The following is an 18,490-nucleotide window of genomic DNA, read 5'->3' as shown; positions in this document are numbered from 1 at the left end:
AGAGGCACCAATATCTAAATCTACACTGTCACTGATAAATCACTGAAACTGGGACAACAGTTGTGAGTTTAACATGCTTGATATAACACAGGACTGAGAAATTGCATGTACCCTCCTCACAAGACCCTGGAAGATCTAAAGTCATCACTTGTATTCTGTTTTTTGTTTTTAACTTGCTTTTCTTCTCACCTCTCCCGTTTTTTTCCCTATAAAAATTTGAGTTCCAATCCTCACTTTGAACTGGTTTTGGGAAGATTCTCCCAGTTCCTTGCCTGTGTACTTACAATAAATCACCTTCTCACTGAGAGACATGTTTCTCCTGTGTGGTGCTGGATCAGGTATGCCATTCTATTGGAAGAGCCATGTATATGGTAAGAGAATCAGAGTGATGAATTTCAATAAGTGAGCAGGCACATAGTGGAGAAACTTCAGAATAGCAAGTGTCCCTCTAATGATTTTAGGTTGCAGAACTCCAGATGAGAGTTTTCCCATAAGAGAACTTGCTCCCAGTTCAGTGAGGCTCCCAGACCTCTGAGTGCCAAGGAGAAAGAAGCCCGTGTTATCAACAGATGAAAGCCCCTCTCTGAGGAAATCGCTGCCAGAAATTTAGCCTGACTCAATAGCTTTAGTGAAAACATCCAGTCAGCCTCTTGACCAAAGAGCTGCTATCTTTGGAAAAAATACCCCTTAGCATGCTCACGAGCAGATAATGGATGTTCTCTTGGGTACGTTCTAGACTGCACAGGGATGTTATGAAGGCAGTAAATTCTTAAGAGTATTGTCCCCATCATCTCTTCAGACTGTTAAAAACACTACAACTACTACTACTACTATTAGTGATAGAGGAAAGTATACCTAATTGTATCTCTTCTCCTTCCCCTCTTTAAAAAAGAATTCACACATCATTGAGCTTTTTACTGAAAACAAACAGCACCCACAGTCTATCCCATGACCATGAAGTATTCGTGGAATATGAGCAACATCTTCATCTCAACTTTAAAATGAAGGGCAGAGGGCTCGCCAAGAGGAATGAGAGAAGATGAAGTGGTCTGAACATCTGAGTTTATACAATTTAAGAAAAAGTCATAAAATTCAGGTGAATCCAATCTCTAAAACTTGCTGAAGTTACCAAAACTGCCCTGGCAACACTGAATCAAAGAAAACATTTGCCAGGAGTGAAAGCAAAGATGTCTCTGGGCTGGTAGGAGCTTAGAAGCTCTGGCCTGGGGCAGTTAGAATAACTTCCAGGCTAGCTCACAGACAGGATATTTCACTGCTGACTTGGCCAAGATAACTCCACTGAAAAGTTTTTTTACATTAGACCTTTGATTCTAACTGTCCCCATATGATCTCATTTACTCATTTACTCCAGGTCATATTCCAGTAAAATCATAAATTCCCAGGTGCTTGAAGACATGACAAAGTATGGAGGCAAGCCTCTCTATGCCACCACACAACATAATCCCATGACAATTTAGTATACTTGTGATGTGATTTTCTTCTAGAGAGAATCTATTCCTGTTCCCATTCTTTCTCCTACCCATTGTAATTACTCTGACATATCTAGATCTACCTCTTAAGGAGACCCCTTCCTCAACTGTAAGTCTCAGGTTTCCAACATGTTACCCCCCAAATTCCAGGTGAGAGGTTCTTGGTGGAGTCCAGTGATTTCTCCTTCCTCTAGTTGATCTCAAATCTTGTCCCAAGAAGATGGGTCAAATTTGAATTTCTATGGATTTGAAGGTTATCAGGGCCAGTGATAACACATTGCCTTATCATAAATGCTTACCTTCTTTTGAAGTCACCTCTGTACACTTGGACACTGACCACTGCTATCTGGCAACCTCTAGGGAAGATTCAATTCCACGACTCAGAGAGTGACCTGCTGCCAACAGATTCTCAGGAGCCCAAGGAAAGGATGGAGAAGTTTGAATCTAAACAGGACTAGAATGTAGCAGTGAGACATTCTACAGTGGGGGAGGGGCAGAGTGCAGGTGGGCCTGAGGTGGGGGAGGGGAGAATTTCATCCAGGACTCTGACAGGGGAAAATGCAGGTGGTCCCTTCAAAGTATAAATGGACAGCACAATTATTATGTACTTCATTAGAGCAGTTTATTGATTCTTCCTAATTCATAGCACAAAGGCTTCTTCCCAGGCTCTATACTTGAATTTTTTATAAATACACATAGGTTTGTGCTGCAAAGTCCCTCTGCATCAAAGAGCTCCATGCTTGTAGGCTTACAGGAAAAATCGTTGCTTTTTTTCTTTTTTAATGATTTTGATTGCTTTTAACAGGTAAACTTTACATTGTCTGAAAGTCAAATTTTGCAAAATGGAAACGGCGATGACAAGTCTTGCACCCACCCCTTTCCACTGGCAACCCAGACCACATCACCAGAGGAAACTAATATTAATTGCTTATTTTTCATTTTTCCAGAAAAAATATCATGGAACTAAAAATAAACACAATGTAAATTCATTATGAACATTTTCAGTTTTATTTCTGATTATAAATAGTACATGCACTAGTATATATATTATCTAGTGTCAATTTTACTGCAATTACTGTCTTTTGGCTGGTACTGTGTTTTCAACTTTTATTTCCCTAGGATAGAATACAAGGAAAAGTTCTTCAATTACTAAAACATTTAAAATATCCCTAAGAATAATGTTGCCAGGTTTAGAAAATAAAAATATATAAACCCCAGTAAAATTTGAAATTCAGTAGACAACAAATTATATTTTATCATGTCTCAAATTGTATATGACACATATATGCCAATACGCATTGTTTTTCTGAGATTAAATTTAATTAAATGTCCTCTATTTTATCAGGCAACACAACATAAGAAGTGTAACCCATTAAGTTCTTAATAGTTACTCACCCCATGCAGAAAAAGAAAGCACTGAACCTACAGTAAAGACACCTGAAATTATACCTATGCTCCACCCAAATACACCATTTTTACATTTCTACTGAAACAGAAAACAGTCACAGAAAGTATAACTAAGTCTGCATTTTTAGTCCACTTCATTGCTAAGAAGTCTCCTAAGAATTTTGCCTCAAGGTATAAGGACCCAAAAAAGCCAGGAACTAGTTTCTGGGCTCAGATGATCAAATGTCCTGATGAAAGCTATAAAAATTATAGCTTTCAAAGAAAATCTTGCTGAGTCCACATTTACTGTACATATTAAATAAACTCACTAAAAAATATTCTAATATGGGAAAAGTCCCAGGATACACACTAGCAATGGAGTTCAGAGAAAGCACAGCTTTGTAGGGTTTTCCAGGCCTAAAATTCGATGCCAGGATTGTTCTATAAGGTACCCTGCCTCTGACTATGAAAAGGAGCATATTTTTTGAAAGGCCGTGAACAAGAAGAAAACAAGTGCAGCCAAGGCATGCACAAGCAATCCTTCCAATCTGAGGACACTGCCCTAGGCTAGATCTCTTCTAAAATACTTCCTGGAGGACCCTATCTCAGTGCACGGAACTGTCCTGCCGATCTGTAAGTATGAAAGTTGTGAATGGTCCTTTCCCACGTGCTCTTTCCCAGCGCCATTAATGGCTGCTCAGGTTCCTGGAGAAGAGGCGTGGCCTGGACACGCCCCACAGCGCCTTCTGAGGCTCCACCTCCCGCCTCTCCTCCAGGCCCCTCCCAGAACCCGGGCCCTGCAGGGCTGGCAGCCTGGCGCATGCGCACGTGGCTCTGGGGGCGGGGCTCTGGGGCACATGCTCTCTGGTCCTCCAACCGCCCCAGGCGTCGGTTGGGAACCGTTTCCTGAAAGGAGACGCACGTGCACACTGGGGAGGGCGCGACCCGAACGGTGATGCCAGGGTAGGGGGGGGGGGTAGGGGAGGGTAGGGGGGGTGGCGGAGGGTGGGGGGGGCCGGGATTGTGCCATGACCCTGACCCCGCCACTTCCACACCCCCTCCTTTTATATATCAGATGTATAAAAAATAAAGGTGATGGCTTTATTGTAAGGTTGTCTCTGAGCTCACGACTGTGTGTGCTCCTGTGCATCAGGAGCTGCTCCCTAAGGCTGTGGCCCTGCCCTCAGTTGCCCCGTCCACTGCGGGGGAGCATCTGTACCGCGGGAGGGAGGAGCGCTGCAGACCAGCCCCGCTGCATTTGTTGACAACTGGATGGTCTAGAGTTATATTAATTTTTAAACTTGAAAAATGTGCCCTAAATGTGTTATCTGTTACATTCTGATAATACAAAAAATGAAAATTTCTTTAGTATTTAAAAAAATATTCTTCTATTGAGGAAAGAGTGAACACTAAAATGAAAGTGAAATTCTGCCATATCTTCACTATTTATATTACTTTTTAAGATAGAAATATTAACCAGTGTTCATGGTGAAACCACTCCTTTATCAAGAATATGAGAGGCTTTGCTTGATGGAATAATAAGCAGTTTTTCAAGGTCTGGTGTCAATTATGATGGAATTTCAAGCACAGGTTTTATATAATGAACAAAGGTATGTGAGAATTGGCTAAACGGAATTTACAGTAGATAATGTATATTTTCTAATTATTTTTAAAATTTGTGCTGCACATGCATTATGTTATTAAATTTTTAAAATGTATTCTATATCTGTGTTTATACACACAGAGATTTATTTTAGCGAGAGTTGGATCAGGTGGTTAAACCTAGCTACATACCGCTATATTCATATCTGGGACTCTTAACTACTTTTATGCTTGTATCCAGGAGCTGAGGCTCTGCAGGTAGAAGTGTGTTTCCTGGGGTTGTTAGCAGGTCAGTTAGTGTATCTGAGGCTAGAAGGACGTTTTGCACCTGATTGTGGGTATGCAGAGAGGGGGTTGGTTGTGTATCTGGAAATGTGATATTCTATATGTGCATTTGTGGGCCTCTTAGGGATTGTAAAAATTCAGGGAGTGTGACCTCTATCGTGCATGTCTTTTGGAATTATGTTCATATGAATTCAGAGTTTGGCATTTGTGTTTGCATTTCATAGGGTGGTTGGAATGTGATAGAGGCATTGAAATCGGTCAATTAGTGGTGTCTGTGCGGATATTTGAGATTAAGTGGAGGACATGACTGCTTTTTCAGGGAGCCTCAGGCATTGTGTTCTTAGATCCTGTGAGATGCGATGTATGCATATCAACAAGTTGGTATTATGTATTTGTAATTTGAGGCTTTGGAAAGATTATATATACATAGTGTGTGTTTTTCCCCTGACTCTGGGGTTTTTGTGTGTTTAAGTGTGGATTTGCCTCTGCATATGCATATGGGCAATGTTAGGGAATGTGTCAGTGTATTAGTTGGTAGGGACTATGCCTTCTGTATATTGGGGGGATGTGTGGGATCATTTGAATGTACTCAGGGCATGTGGAATGGTGATGTATTTTTGGTGACTTTCAGGAGCTGTGTATAGATACCTTGGTGTTTAAGGGAAACTGTATAATAGTTAATGAAGCTGGCAGATGTTGTATATGTTGAGATGAAGGATTGTTGTGTTTCATGTGCCTATTCTGGAAAATGCTGGAGGTATTTTGATCATCAGCAAGTGCAGGGGCTATGTATATGCAGATAGTGTGGAGCTATGTTTGTATATGGTGATATATAGTGGTATTTTTTTAATTTGTATTGTGCAGGGGAATTGTGGGTAAACTTGAGGCATGTGGTACATTTTGTGTGTCATAAGTGTGTATTCTGGGTCACAGTGGTTTGGATGTATATTTCCTAGTGCTTGTTATTAAAACTTTCAGTAAATAGTTATTAGTATGTATTGTGGGCAGTTAATATGTATGTATCTCTCAATGAGTGGTGGGGTTGTATGTTTATAGATGGAAGTGAATATCTTAGTTTGCTTGAGCTGATCTCACAGATCCCACACCATGGTTTCCCTTAAACAACATATATTGGTCTCATTTGAGATTAGAGGAAGTCCAGATCAAAGTATGGGGGAAGCTTGCTTTCTCCCAAAAACCCGTAGCATTCTGGTCCTGTGTTCTGGGAAACCTTCGAGTTCCTTGGATTATATCTCAGCCTCTGGTCACTGGATGATGTCCTTTTCTTCTTAGCTCATGTGACTTCTTGCTTCTCTTCATAAGGCCTACTGCCATGTGGATTAAGACCCACCCTCGGGAGTGGACACAACCATTCTGGGGTCCACAGGATGGAGGAATAGAGTATGGATTGGAGTGGACTTACTGAGATTCTATTCATGAACTATTGTGATTAGTAATCGAAGAGGACGTGGCATTGGTGTGGAGAGGGTGGTCATGGTGGCTGCTCGGAGTGGGGAGTGGGAGGAAGAGGTGGGATGTGGGGGCATTTTTGGGCCTTGGAGTTGTCCTGGGTGGTGGTGCAAGGATGGTTGGCAGACATTGTGTGTCCTCCCATGGCCCACTGGGTGGACTGTGGGAGAGTGTGGGCTATGGTGTGGACCATTGATCGTGGGGTGCAGCGGTGCTCGGGGATGTATTCACCGGGTGCAGTGGATGTCTTGTGATGATTGGGGAGGTTGTTGTGGGGTGAGGAGTGGGGTGGGGGGGTGGAGGTGTATGGGGACCTCATTTTTTTAAATGTAACATTAAAAAAATAACTAAAGACAAAAAAAAAAAAAAAGTAAAAGACCCACCCTCAGGTTTACCTGGGCCACAAATGAACTGAAAATGGAAACCAGAGGAGATCCTGTTTACAATGGGCTCACAGCTGCAGGAAAATGGATCAAGATTAAAAACAGATCTAAACTGCAGTACCTAATTCAATCTACCACAGTGGGATGATTTTATGTATTGGAAGTATGTCTAAGAATTTGAGCTGTGCGAGTGGGAGTACATAATTGAGGACTTGGAAGGGGTTTTATGGTACTCATGTTTGGTGGATGGGAGATATTTCTTTGTGCATTTGGAATGTCCACTGCTTTGTGTGTGTATCCAAGACTGGGTAGAGGAATTATGTAAGATTTTTCTTAGGATCCAGGGCCTAAAGAGGATTCACAGTGTTCTTTGGGGAATGCTAGTGTTTTCACATGTGGGGTTGGGAATGTTTGTGGGTTGGACAGGTGGAGCTATAAAGGATATGGGGTTATGGGGTATAATGTTTGAGGAATGTACATGTTGAAGGATTGGGACTATTTGAATGCTTGTGTGTGGGTTTCCATGTGTGAGGCAGCTGTGTCTGTACATTGGCAATAGTGCAGTAGTGCTGGTGTTTGTGTGTTTTGTGTGACTCTGAGTTTTGTACTGTATATACCTGGGTCATGAAGAGACTAATCTATTAGGAGTTTCTGTGTGAAATTAAGGGTTCATTGAATCAGTGGGTTTATTCTGGGATGTAATGCTTGAGGAATTTGGTGTATTTGCTTGTGTATGTGTTTTCAGTGTTGCTGGGGTGGTCTTGAATCTCATTGGTGTCTATGTTTGTAGCTATGGTCCAGTATGTGTGTTTGGAAGCTAAGAGCCTGCGTAGGTTTTACGTGTATTCAGAAATTGTAAAGTATGTGTATTTGATAGTTGTGTAATTGTTTGTGGATCTATTAAAGGCAGTGCATGAGATAAGATTTCATGTACTTGGTCATTTGAGAGCCTGTGTGTATATTCAGGCAATATATTCCAGTAGTGTGTTGGTTATTCATGTTTGTATCCAGACTGATGTTGGGTGTGTGTATAGTTTTAGAAGTGGCATAAGAGCATCCAGTGTGGGTAGGGTTTTTACTATAAAAAATTAAATATAATTGGTGAAGTGTATGTGTAATTAGCATATGGATAGGACTGTGCATGTGTGTTCAGGATATATGAGGGGCCGTGTGTTCCGGAGATGCATAGCCTGGCTTTGCTTCTACATCTAGGATGGGAATGATGTATTCGACTCTTGTACAATTGCATCCTGCACACATAGTCACTTAAAATGGGATCAGGCTAACTGTGGGTGGTTCATACTAACTTTGGATAGTTGATGGTACATATCTCTACCCAGCTCTGGATTCAGCGATGTCAGGTTGGTAACTTGAAATTGGCCATAGTGGGAATATTTGCACTACAAATCAGGGATTCTCCGTCTTTTCCTGCAGATACAAACCAGGGATTCTCGGTCTTTTCTCTCAGAGCACCTTTCACGTGTGTGTGTGCTCCTCAGAATGTACATTTAGAGCAAAAACACTTGGGCAACATTGTAGGAGTTGCACTGGCAATTCTAAGGGAATTGTGAATGGGCCATTTGTAGGTTTGGGTTCCTTGTTTGTGTGCATCCACCCTGGGTCATTCTGAATTACTTCGTTACCCCTGATCAGGTTGGTTGATATTTTAGGGCCAAAGAATTCCATTCAAGGTTGATTTCCTGCCTTTCCTCATTCAAATGGGTACAGTGTGTCTGTACCTTAGCTGGGTGGAAGGTCCTGATGCACTTGTGTGGTCCTTGCACCAAGGGTCCCTGGATGTATGGAGCAGCTAGAAGATGGCTGTGGATTGCAGAACCTCATGGGTCAGTTTTCCAGTAGTGGTCAGCAATCTTGAGGTTTCAGGATTCCTGGATAGGAGGTCAAATGGGGCAAGTCCTGTCCCAGGCAAATATTTTTCAGCATCATCTGGACAGCCACAGGTGCTACTGGCTTCTCTTGAGCATGACTGTTGGACAAGGATGCTGTCTTCTAAGTGTTCTGCTTTGGAAAGCCTGCAGAACCATGTGCCCCCACTTCACACCCACCCACCATCATCTTCCCTGGTAGGTAATATTGGGTACCAAAAAAGTCAGCTGTATCACTAGTTCTCAACCAATCCATCTCCATGGAAACCTGAGTCTTCAGGAATAGCAGGGCCTCTAGGTGTCAGTGAGGGGTCATTGGAGAAATTGGGAAGGCTCTGTCCTTGAGCTAGGGGTGGAGAACAATGGCAGTTATGATGAGGTGGCATGTGGTTGGTCCAGCTAGGGGGAGATGTGGCTCTGACTCTGAACCCTTTGGACATGGACTTTTTCTCTATCTGGAAAGGAAGGCTCCCCTTGCACCGGGAATGTCATCTCACTTTCATGTTTTTCTTATAGGTTTACTGGACTTTATTTACTTTCTCTAATTTAAATGGATCTGAATTCTACTGGGGGTGACTACGAATGGTGGCCACCCCATGACATCACACTTGCCTCCTGCCTCGCTCAGTCCCACCCACGGATTTCTGGGCTTCACTCCTAATGGTGAGTCTCCTTAGGGCCTTTTCTCCTCTATGATGAATTCTCCTGACCACAAAAGAAGCAGATGCCCCATTTATAAATGCTCCAATGAATGCTTCCCTGTGGTACAGAGGGGTTGTTGTGGCCTCCATGGCCCCTTTTGTATCCTAACTTCAACTCAGTGGCAATTTGCTGTACTAATTATATTGTGCTTAACTGGAGAATGGTGCTGTGCTTGCTTTTATGATTTAAAATATGATAGCACAACACTGTGAATATAATTAACAGCACAGTATTACATATTTGATTGTGGTCAAAGGGGAAATTTAAGGATGTAAATATGGTACAAGAAGAAAATTTAAAAAACAAAACAAACCTAGTATTGTACAAAAGTGAACCCTAATGTAAACCATGAAATATAGGTGGTAGTACAATTATTAAAATGTCATTTAATGAATTGTAACAATGAACTACCTTAATGCAAGGTGTTAATCGTACTAATATATTGGAACTCTGTATTTTATGCATGATTTTTCTGTAAACCTACAATTTCTCTAATTAAAAAAAATGTTCTTAAATCCCCCTCCAAAACTGGTGTAGGTTATAGCAGTTTCATTCAGAATTGAAAGGAATTAAGATGGCCGTGTAACAAACCACAATGTGGAGAGACAGAGGGTGAGCCTTGACCTGGGAGGATGGAGCGTGGTCTTAGGGCTGCAGACCCCAGCCTGGCATTGCTGCCCCAATGTTGCATGCCAAGATTGAGGCCTGGAGGGGAGCGCCCTCACCCTGGGGACAGGACCACCGGTGTTACCCTCCACCCACATCTCGGCTCCTCGCTGAGTGGCCCTTATGGCCAGGCCCCCTGGAGCCCCAGACTGTTTTGCTCTCCAAAGGTTGATGGTGACAGGCCATTTGCCCTTCAAATTCCACACCAGGACATGGGGTCCCACAGGCCCTACAGTAACGCACTGGTGAGGGCTGAGGAGACTCAGAAGGTTGTTGTGCCACCACTGGGCAGCTGCTCCTAAAAGGAAGTCTTTCTGATTTCTGCTGTGGAAGTGTGGGATTGAAGGTGGAGGTTGTTTTCCAAGGGCTAAAGGAAGGAGCCCAGGACCTGCAGATGTGGAAAGCAGAGCAGGCTCAGGGGAGCCCAGACAAGGGCTGACAGAGGCCAGGAATTGGGGATGGGGCCTGAGCCAGGTTTAGTTCTGCAGCAGGAGGTGGAGAGAGCAAGTCAAGGAGAGAAGCCCCCACCCCAGCCCTAGAGACACCCACACCTCCCCTTTTCCCAGACTCACCTCCTGGCTGCTGCTGCCTGGAGCAGGAAGCCCTGCGGGATTGTCAGCCTGGAGCTGACTAGTCTAGGTTCCACCCACCCTTCCATCAGCAAATATGTCTATGATGGACTCAGATGAGAACAAAATTAGTTATAAACCTCTATGTGATTTAGAATTCTCAAGCACTGGGACCTGACCTATTCACTTCTGAATTCTCCACAGTAGCCTTTCCAATGTCTGCAGAAAGGACGCCAGAAAGAATTGTTTGCCAAATAAGGATTAGATGACCAGAGAATGTGTTTTAGCTTTCCCCCAGGGTAGGAATGCAAGTGTACACCTTGGTGAGGTAGAAGTCACATCTTCCTGTGGCAGATGGCAAAATGACAGAGCTCTTCCCTCCAGGCCCCCCTGCCCTTCCCCTTCTCACATTGCAGTGCCTCCCCCCTCTGCCTCTGGGACCTGGTTCTGGGACTTCCTTTTGAATGTCGGCCATTGACAGGTGCATGTTCTCAGACTTTCCTGCTGAGGGGGAGATGTGGACCAGACTGCATCTCTCTACTAAACCCTGACATGTGAGGGAGCCTAGAGCAGAGGAAACCTTTCCAGGAGGGTCAAGCTGCAAACCCTAACCCTCAGATGCCTGAGGGAAATCTACACCTATGGCTGTAATCCATTGAGCTTAGATGTAGTTTCTTTATCTGCACTATTGTGGCAATGGATAACTGGTATACCTGGAAAATAACTTGAACCTCAGTGCCCAGTTTGCATATATCCCAAGAAGAGGAATCCACTGTAGGAGAAGTGATTTTATATGAGGAAACTGATTCTCCTTAGTGATTAAATTTTCTCTTACATTTTCAATCAACACGTGTTTTTTGATAACTCTCATCTTTATTTTCATCCCCTGTATTAGTCAGCCAAAGGGGTGCTGATGTAAAATACCAGAAGTCTGTTGGCTTTTATAAAAGGTATTTATTTGGGGTAGGAGCTTACAGATACAAGGCCATAAAGCGTAAGTTACTTCCCTTACCAAAGTATATTTCCACGTATTGGAGCAAGATGACTGCCAACATCTGCCAGGGTTCAGGCTTCCTGGGTTCCTCTCTTCCCAAGTCTTGCTTCTCTCCAGGCTCAGGGTTCCTCTCTTCCTGGGGCTTATTTCTCTTTCTTCTATGTGCTTATTTCCTGGGACTCCAGCTTAAGACTTCAGCATCAAACTCCAATATCAAAACTCCAACATTAAAAACCCCAACTCTGTCCTTTGCCATGCTTTTATCCACCAAGGGGCGGGGACTCAATGCCCTAGTGGCACAAGAGATTTACTTGATTACTTAATCAAGTAAACCTCTGAATCCAATATATTTTAATATGCCCAGAGCAACAGACCAGTTTACAAACATAATCCAATATTTCTTTTGTGAATTCATCAATAATATCAAACTGCTACATCCCCCCATTTCTATTTGCAGAGTTCATTATATTAGCAGAACTAAATCTCATTGCTGACTGGACATCTGAGAATTCAGTGTGTGCATGAATCCAGGCTAGTGCTCTTTATTTATAGCCTGCTCGATGCTCTACAGTGTAAGACCCACATGAGGCATCTTTACCATGTCATTGATGCTCCATGAATAATTGTTGAATGAAGGAATGTGTGATTGTTGTCTGTTTGGCTTCTCTGAAATGCAGACTGAGATACAGAAGTTAGTGAACAAGCTGGTTAGTAAAGAATCTCTGTGAAAGGTAGAAAAGAAAAATAAATCAGGATTGGACAGAGAGAGAGAAGTCAATTCTGCCATAGACCCCAAAATTGTCTCAGTTGGCCCAGATGGACTGTGGCTCTACAAAGTCTACTCTTTCCTCAGTTGAATTAAGTAGTCCAGGTCTTTCTCACCTGCCTCCATCAACCACTGGATTATGAGCCTTCCTGGGAAAGGGCGAGCCCTGGAGAAGGTGACTCCCTGTCCTGATGCAATCCATGCAGGGGCTGACAGCCGGGCTGTCTCCCACCTACGTTCCCATCAACTAGGGAAGCAAGGTGTTCAGGGCAGAGAGATCTGTGGCCCCTCCCACTGTCCACCAGACTCATCTCTTTCTCAGTTCAGAGCCACTTATATATATTCTGGGTGTGTGAGTTTGTCTTCAGGGTTGTGGGAGATGTGTTTAGGGGAAGTGGGTGTTTCTGTGTATGTAAGTTGAGTTTGTACATGTGAATTCAAGGGGTGGGGATGGCTGTGTGTATAGGATGAAAATTTCAATGGTATATGTATGTTTGAGGTAGGGTTGGAGGTTTGTGTATATATGTATATATACAGGCTGTGGGCTGTGTATGCTAGGGTTGTGAGCAGAATTTGTGACTATTCAGGGAGTTTGTAGGAAGTTTCTACAGGTTTGGAGAATGTAGGGAGTTCAGGTTGATACATATAGATACCTGCAGGCTATGGGCTGTGTGTGCTAGGGTTGTGAGCAGTTTATGTGACTATTCAGGGAGTTTGTAGGAAGTTTCTACAGGTTTGGAGAATGTGGGGAGCTCAGGTTGAACTCTGCGGTGTGTGTTATTTTACAGAGTTAAGTTTACCTCTCTAATGCATGAATTTGAGGATTGGACAAGAGTAATTTGTGGGTGTTCACACACCAAAGCAAGTCAAATGGCCATAGCAGGGTTTAACAGGGAGTGGCTAATAGTATTTTCTCTTCAGAGACACTGCAGAAAGGAACAACAACTATTCTGCTTAGCAACACAGTCAACCACTTTGGGAACGTGTGTGTGTTTCTATGCATATTGAGTGTATTGTGAGATACTGGAAATATGTCTGTGTACACAGACATATACGTGAGACAAGGTAGGGTGATGGGTTTACTGAACTGTGAGTTGGATCTATGTATATTGAGAACACACATGTTATCTATTCATGGCACTTAGGCTATTTTTTTCTTTTGCAATATTTTTTAATCTTTTTAATTTTTGTATTATCTTTTATTTTCAATGATACATAGCTCACACAAAATGTTACATTAAAAAATATAGGGGAAGCAGCTGTGGCTCAATCAGTTGAGCTCCCATCTACCATATGGGAGGCCCTGGGTTTGCGTCCTGGGGCCTCCTTTTGAAGGCAGGCTCGCCCACACACTGAGCACTGCCCGGCCCACAAGCATCATGGAGTGCCGACTCAGCAGGGTGACACAACAAAAAAGAGAGACAAGCAAAAATACAGAAGAGTGCACAGTGAATGGACACGGCAGAAAACAAGCAAACTGCAAGGGGGGAGGGGAAATAAAAAATAAATACAGACACAGAAGAACGCACAGCGAATGGACACTGAGAGCAGACAGCACACAAAAAGACACAAGGGGGATAAAATATATATATATATATATAAGAGGTTTCTATATACCCCATTCCCCACACCCCCCACTCCTCTCACATCAACAACTTCTTTTGTTAGTGTGGTACATTCATTGCATTTGATGAATACATTTTGGAGCACTGCTACACAGCATGGATTATAGTTTACATTGTAGTTTACACTCCCTCCCAGTCCATTCAATGGGTTATAGCAGTGTAGATAATGTCCTGCATCTGTCTTCTTTGATTTTTGGTTCAACTTATTCTGAGTCTTTAAAATTGCCCAGCTTAAGTTATCAAAATCAGGCCAGGGACTCACTAATTGGGAGCAGATATTCTTCTAGAGGTTCATGATAAGAGAGACCTAAAAGCAGTTTTTCTCTTTGCAGTTTCCTGGCTGGTCAAAACATGGCACTCATTGGCAAACCTTGCCATGGAGGTATCTCTTTCAACCTTCTCTTGCTGGTGCTTCTCGTCTGGCCAGAGCCAAGATTCAAAGTGGGCTCTGCTGACCAAATTCAGTGAGGAGAAACCACTCTCTGCCCTCTGCTGCACCCTTTCTTCCCAGGGACGTGGATATCTTTTCTCCTCTCAGTTGGCTGCAGTGAGTTACAGGTTTTATCCAGGCTGAATGCCTTGAGGGTGAGGGATGGGTGTCATTCCCGGTCACCATGGAGCTTTAGTAACTCATAGTTATCATTTTGGGTTCTTTGTCTCTTTTTCCCTACCTGTTGTGGTGTTGTGTAGTACTGTCCTGGTCTGACCCCCAAAGGTCCCTCAGACAGTTTTTGCCTTCTTCATTGTTTTTGTGAGAGAGTTGAGCCCTGCCTGCCTACTCCACTGCCATCTTCCCAGCCCCAATATGTAAACTGAATAATAGTTTCCTGATGTGGTACTTCTGTGGTTCCTAATATTATTAGCAGATGGTGGCATAGTCAAATTCCTTTGCTATTCTCTGTGTGGACCTAGAACTAACAAACAAATCTTCAAGGTATCAAAGGCATTTATTTAAATAATTGCAATTGGTGAGCACAGATCCAAAAAGCAACCCAAATTGTGTTCTGTCTTAGAGCTCCAAGCTAGGGTTTTTAAAGAAAAAGAAGATTACTTAAGTTGTTTGTGATTTGTGGATATTTGGAGTGCTCCAAATGGCATTCAGTGTAGATAGTTTACTGATTTCTTTATCTTCTGGTTTGTTTATAGTGTCTAGATGTCCTTAGGATTTTGAGGAACCTTGTTGCTTGTGGTTATGCATTCTTTGGCAGTTTGTGATATATGGCCAAGAATAACCTCCTGAATAGTCTCCCAACTCCATTTTAAATCTCTTAGCCATGGTAATTCTATTTTGTTTTATTTCTTTTCACATGTGGAACTTTCAACAGAAAGAAGGAACAGAGGAAAAAGGAGAAAAGAAAGCAAAAAGGAGAACAAGCTTCTTCAGAGTTTCTGTAAATGCCCCTTCTTAGTTTTTCCTTTATTCTTTCAATAAACATCTCTTGGTATCTATTCTATGCCAGACACTGTTGTAGGTTTTGTTCCTCTGGGTAAATAGTATCTCTGGGAGTTGGGAGAATGTGAGAATATGTTCTAACCGTGGTTTCCCTGTCTTCAATTATTTTTACATTGAAGAATTAGCACCTGCTGAGAACAAAGAAGAAATTAAATGATAGAAGTTGTATAAGATAAAACACAAGTCCTCACCCTCATCCCACTCCTCCCCTCATATATAGGAGCACCACTGTTTTGGCCAGTTTGGTGTGTTTCTTTCCAAACTTTTTCCTGCACATATAAACATGTTACACATACACTCTTTCCGTCTCTCCCTCTCTCCTCTTTCTCTTTCTCTCTCTCTCTCTCTCTCTCTCACACACACACACACACACAAACACACACATTTTAAATTCAGATTCCTCAGAAGAAACCCTGAATTGAGGGTTATTTTACAAGTCATTTAAGAAAATGATCCCAGGGTACTTGTAAAGTAGTAGGGAGAGCAAGATAAAGAAAGGGAAAAAGCCAAGAAGGGTACAAACTGAGGCAGCGCTCTGCAGAAGATTGCTTCAGTCTGATCTCACAGGGTGGTTCTGGAAAATATCAGAGTTGCCTGGAGAATACCAGTATATACAGAGTTCTTGACTATTTCAGAGCTGGACTTTCATACTGCCATGCCTGCCATTCTTTGGCTTTGGGCCACCCAAGAGAATATGAAGGCCCAGGCATTTCTAGCTCTCTGCACATGCCAGCAAAAGAGTTCTAACAAGCCAAAGATAGTTCTCCAAAGAAGACACATCAGTGCAGGCACTTGGAAAAAAAACAGGCTGAAGTTTGGTGGGTGGGGCAGGGAGGGTGTTCAAAATTATCTTAATTTGTTGATTTTAAAGATGTCATGAAGGCAGATTCTCGCCTTGCCAAGTATAAGTCAGTGTTTTGCCACCATTTTTTCCCACTTTAACACAGGGCATATGCTATCCATATTTGAGACACATGTAGTGAAGTTTTCAAGAAACTTTGGAAGGGAAGCAGATGTCGCTCAAGTGGCTCAAGTGATAGGGCTTCTGCCTACCATATGGGAGGACCTAGGTTCAGTCCCTGGGTCCTCCTGGTAAAAAATAGAAAGAGAGGAAGCGTGCCCATGTGGTGAACCAAGCACCCCTGTGGTAAGCCAGTGCCCGTGCAAGTGTGTCAAGCAGCCAGATGATGACCCAACAAAAGAGAGATGAAGGGGAGAGCCAAGGTGAAGTATAGCAGAAACCAGGAACTGAGGTGGCACATGTGACAGGGAACCCTTCACATCAGAGGTCCCCAGGGTCAAATCCTTGTGAGTCCTAGAGGAGAAAAAATGAGAAGAGAAGACAAAAAGAGAAATAAATACAGAGGATCACACAGCGAATGGATACAGACCGCTAAAACAGCAGGGAAGGAGGAAGCGGAAAGGGGAGAAGGAAGGGGGAGGGGAAGGGGGAGGGGGAGGGAGAGAGAGGGAAAAGTAATGAGCAGACAGACAAGAGAACCATCTGGGGGAGGGGGATAAAAGTAAGTAAATAAATACGTCTTTGAAAAAAAAAGCTTTGGAAATGTCCTCTGTAACTCTTTTGCTGTCTCTTGCACTCCAGAAAGCATGTTAGAATGCTAGTGAGGGAAGTGAACTTGGCCCAATGGATAGGGTGTCCGTCTACCACATGGGAGGTCTGCAGTTCAAACCCCGGGCCTCCTTGACCCTTGTGGAGCTGGCCTATGCACAGTGCTGATGCACACAAGGAGTGCTGTGTCACGCAGGGGTGTCTCCCGTGTAGGGGAGCCCCATGTGCAAGGAGTGTGCCCCGTAAGGAGAGCCGCCCAGCACGAAAGAAGTTCAGCCTGCCCAGGAATGGTGCCGCACACACAGAGAGCTGACACAACAAGATGACGCAAGAAAAAGAAACACAGATTCCTGGTGCCGCTGATAAGGATAGAAGTGGTCACAGAAGAACACACAGCGAATGGACACAGAGAGCAGACAACTGGGGGAGGGGGGAAGGGGAGAGAAATAAATTTTTAAAAAGTCTTTAAAAAAAAAGAATGCTAGTGAGAGGAATGTTACCACAGGGATAACATTAAATTCTCTTTAAATTATTTTCGAAACAGTAAACTACATGCAACCTTAGATTCTCTAGTATGACTGACATATTACTTGATACATATACCATATTTTATGATACACACTTAGAGTCATGTTTTAAAGATGTACTTTATGACAAGCCAGACATGAGGACCCGGAAGTATTGCATTCCTTGCCTTACATCCTCACTTGATAAATGTTTCACCAGGCAGTAAGCTGAGGAAACAAAGATAAACAAGGCGCTGTCCCTGCTCTCAGAGAGTTTACATCCGGTATAGTGGCATGAAGACCACATGGGGGACTTGCTAAGAGGCAGATCCTCCCTCCCACTGAGAGTCTGAATAGATGGGACCTGAGATCTGCATTTCAATGTGCCCCTACGGTGATTGTGTTTCAAGTGGCCAGGGGTCTCCCTTTTGGAAAACACTGAGCTGGTGGGAGATAGAAGGCACAAAGCTGTGTAATGAATTCAGGATGGGGGACTCCTTCCTCTGATGTTTCCCGAAATTCTTGGAATAAACAGTGCGTGCCCACAATGGTAAGGAACTCAAGAGTCCAAATTAAAGTTAACCATCTGAGAGTGAGTTGGAAAGACTGGGAATGCCATGGATGAATCCAGCCCTCTGTAAACTGGTCATCTGTGGATATGTGGGAGGTTTCAGAAGATTGCTAATCTTTAATCCAGTCTCTCAAGAGACATCTACTAAGTGCCTACTTTGTCCCAGTTGCTGTCAAGCATTCCATTCTGCCTAAAGCTAACCTCTTCACCTGTTTCTAAAATCTTATTACCTCCTCTTTTCCCAAAAGAATCACTGGATTGTTCATTTATGTACTGTTCATTTCTTCACCCTCTCCTTCTCTACGGGCTGCCTTCTTTCAACACATAAAGACATAAATTCTGAAGTTTCTTTTCTGGGAAATAGGAACATCTTTGGCCGTAGAGTCCTATTCTCTCTGACTATATTCTACTCTACCTTCATAGCCATGCCAAGTAACAGTAACACTGTTGCAAGTAACTAATAATACTCACAATATTTTAAACAAAAGGAAATTTCTTTGATCTGACTATAAAATTTTCAGGCAGAGCTTGATTCATTAGTTCAAATAATGTCAGGAAGAGCCTGG

At 43.0% G+C, this 18,490-nt stretch overlaps 1 long non-coding RNA gene across 2 annotated transcripts; it reads left to right on the top strand.

The window, feature by feature from the left end:
- Positions 1-4,279: 4,279 nt before the first annotated feature.
- LOC131279414 (uncharacterized) lies at positions 4,280-15,278 on the top strand. 2 transcript variants are annotated; one of them, XR_011649351.1, is made up of 3 exons: positions 4,280-4,486; positions 9,019-9,165; positions 15,150-15,278. It is a non-coding gene; the product is annotated as an uncharacterized lncRNA (long non-coding RNA). The 2 variants fall into 2 exon arrangements; XR_011649350.1 differs by lacking the exons at positions 4,280-4,486; positions 9,019-9,165 and adding an exon at positions 14,171-14,371.
- Positions 15,279-18,490: the final 3,212 nt, after the last annotated feature.

The sequence above is a fragment of the Dasypus novemcinctus genome, chromosome 8 (assembly GCF_030445035.2).
Source record: "Dasypus novemcinctus isolate mDasNov1 chromosome 8, mDasNov1.1.hap2, whole genome shotgun sequence".
Lineage (NCBI taxonomy): Eukaryota > Metazoa > Chordata > Mammalia > Cingulata > Dasypodidae > Dasypus > Dasypus novemcinctus.
This window is presented reverse-complemented; position numbering and strand designations above follow the sequence as displayed.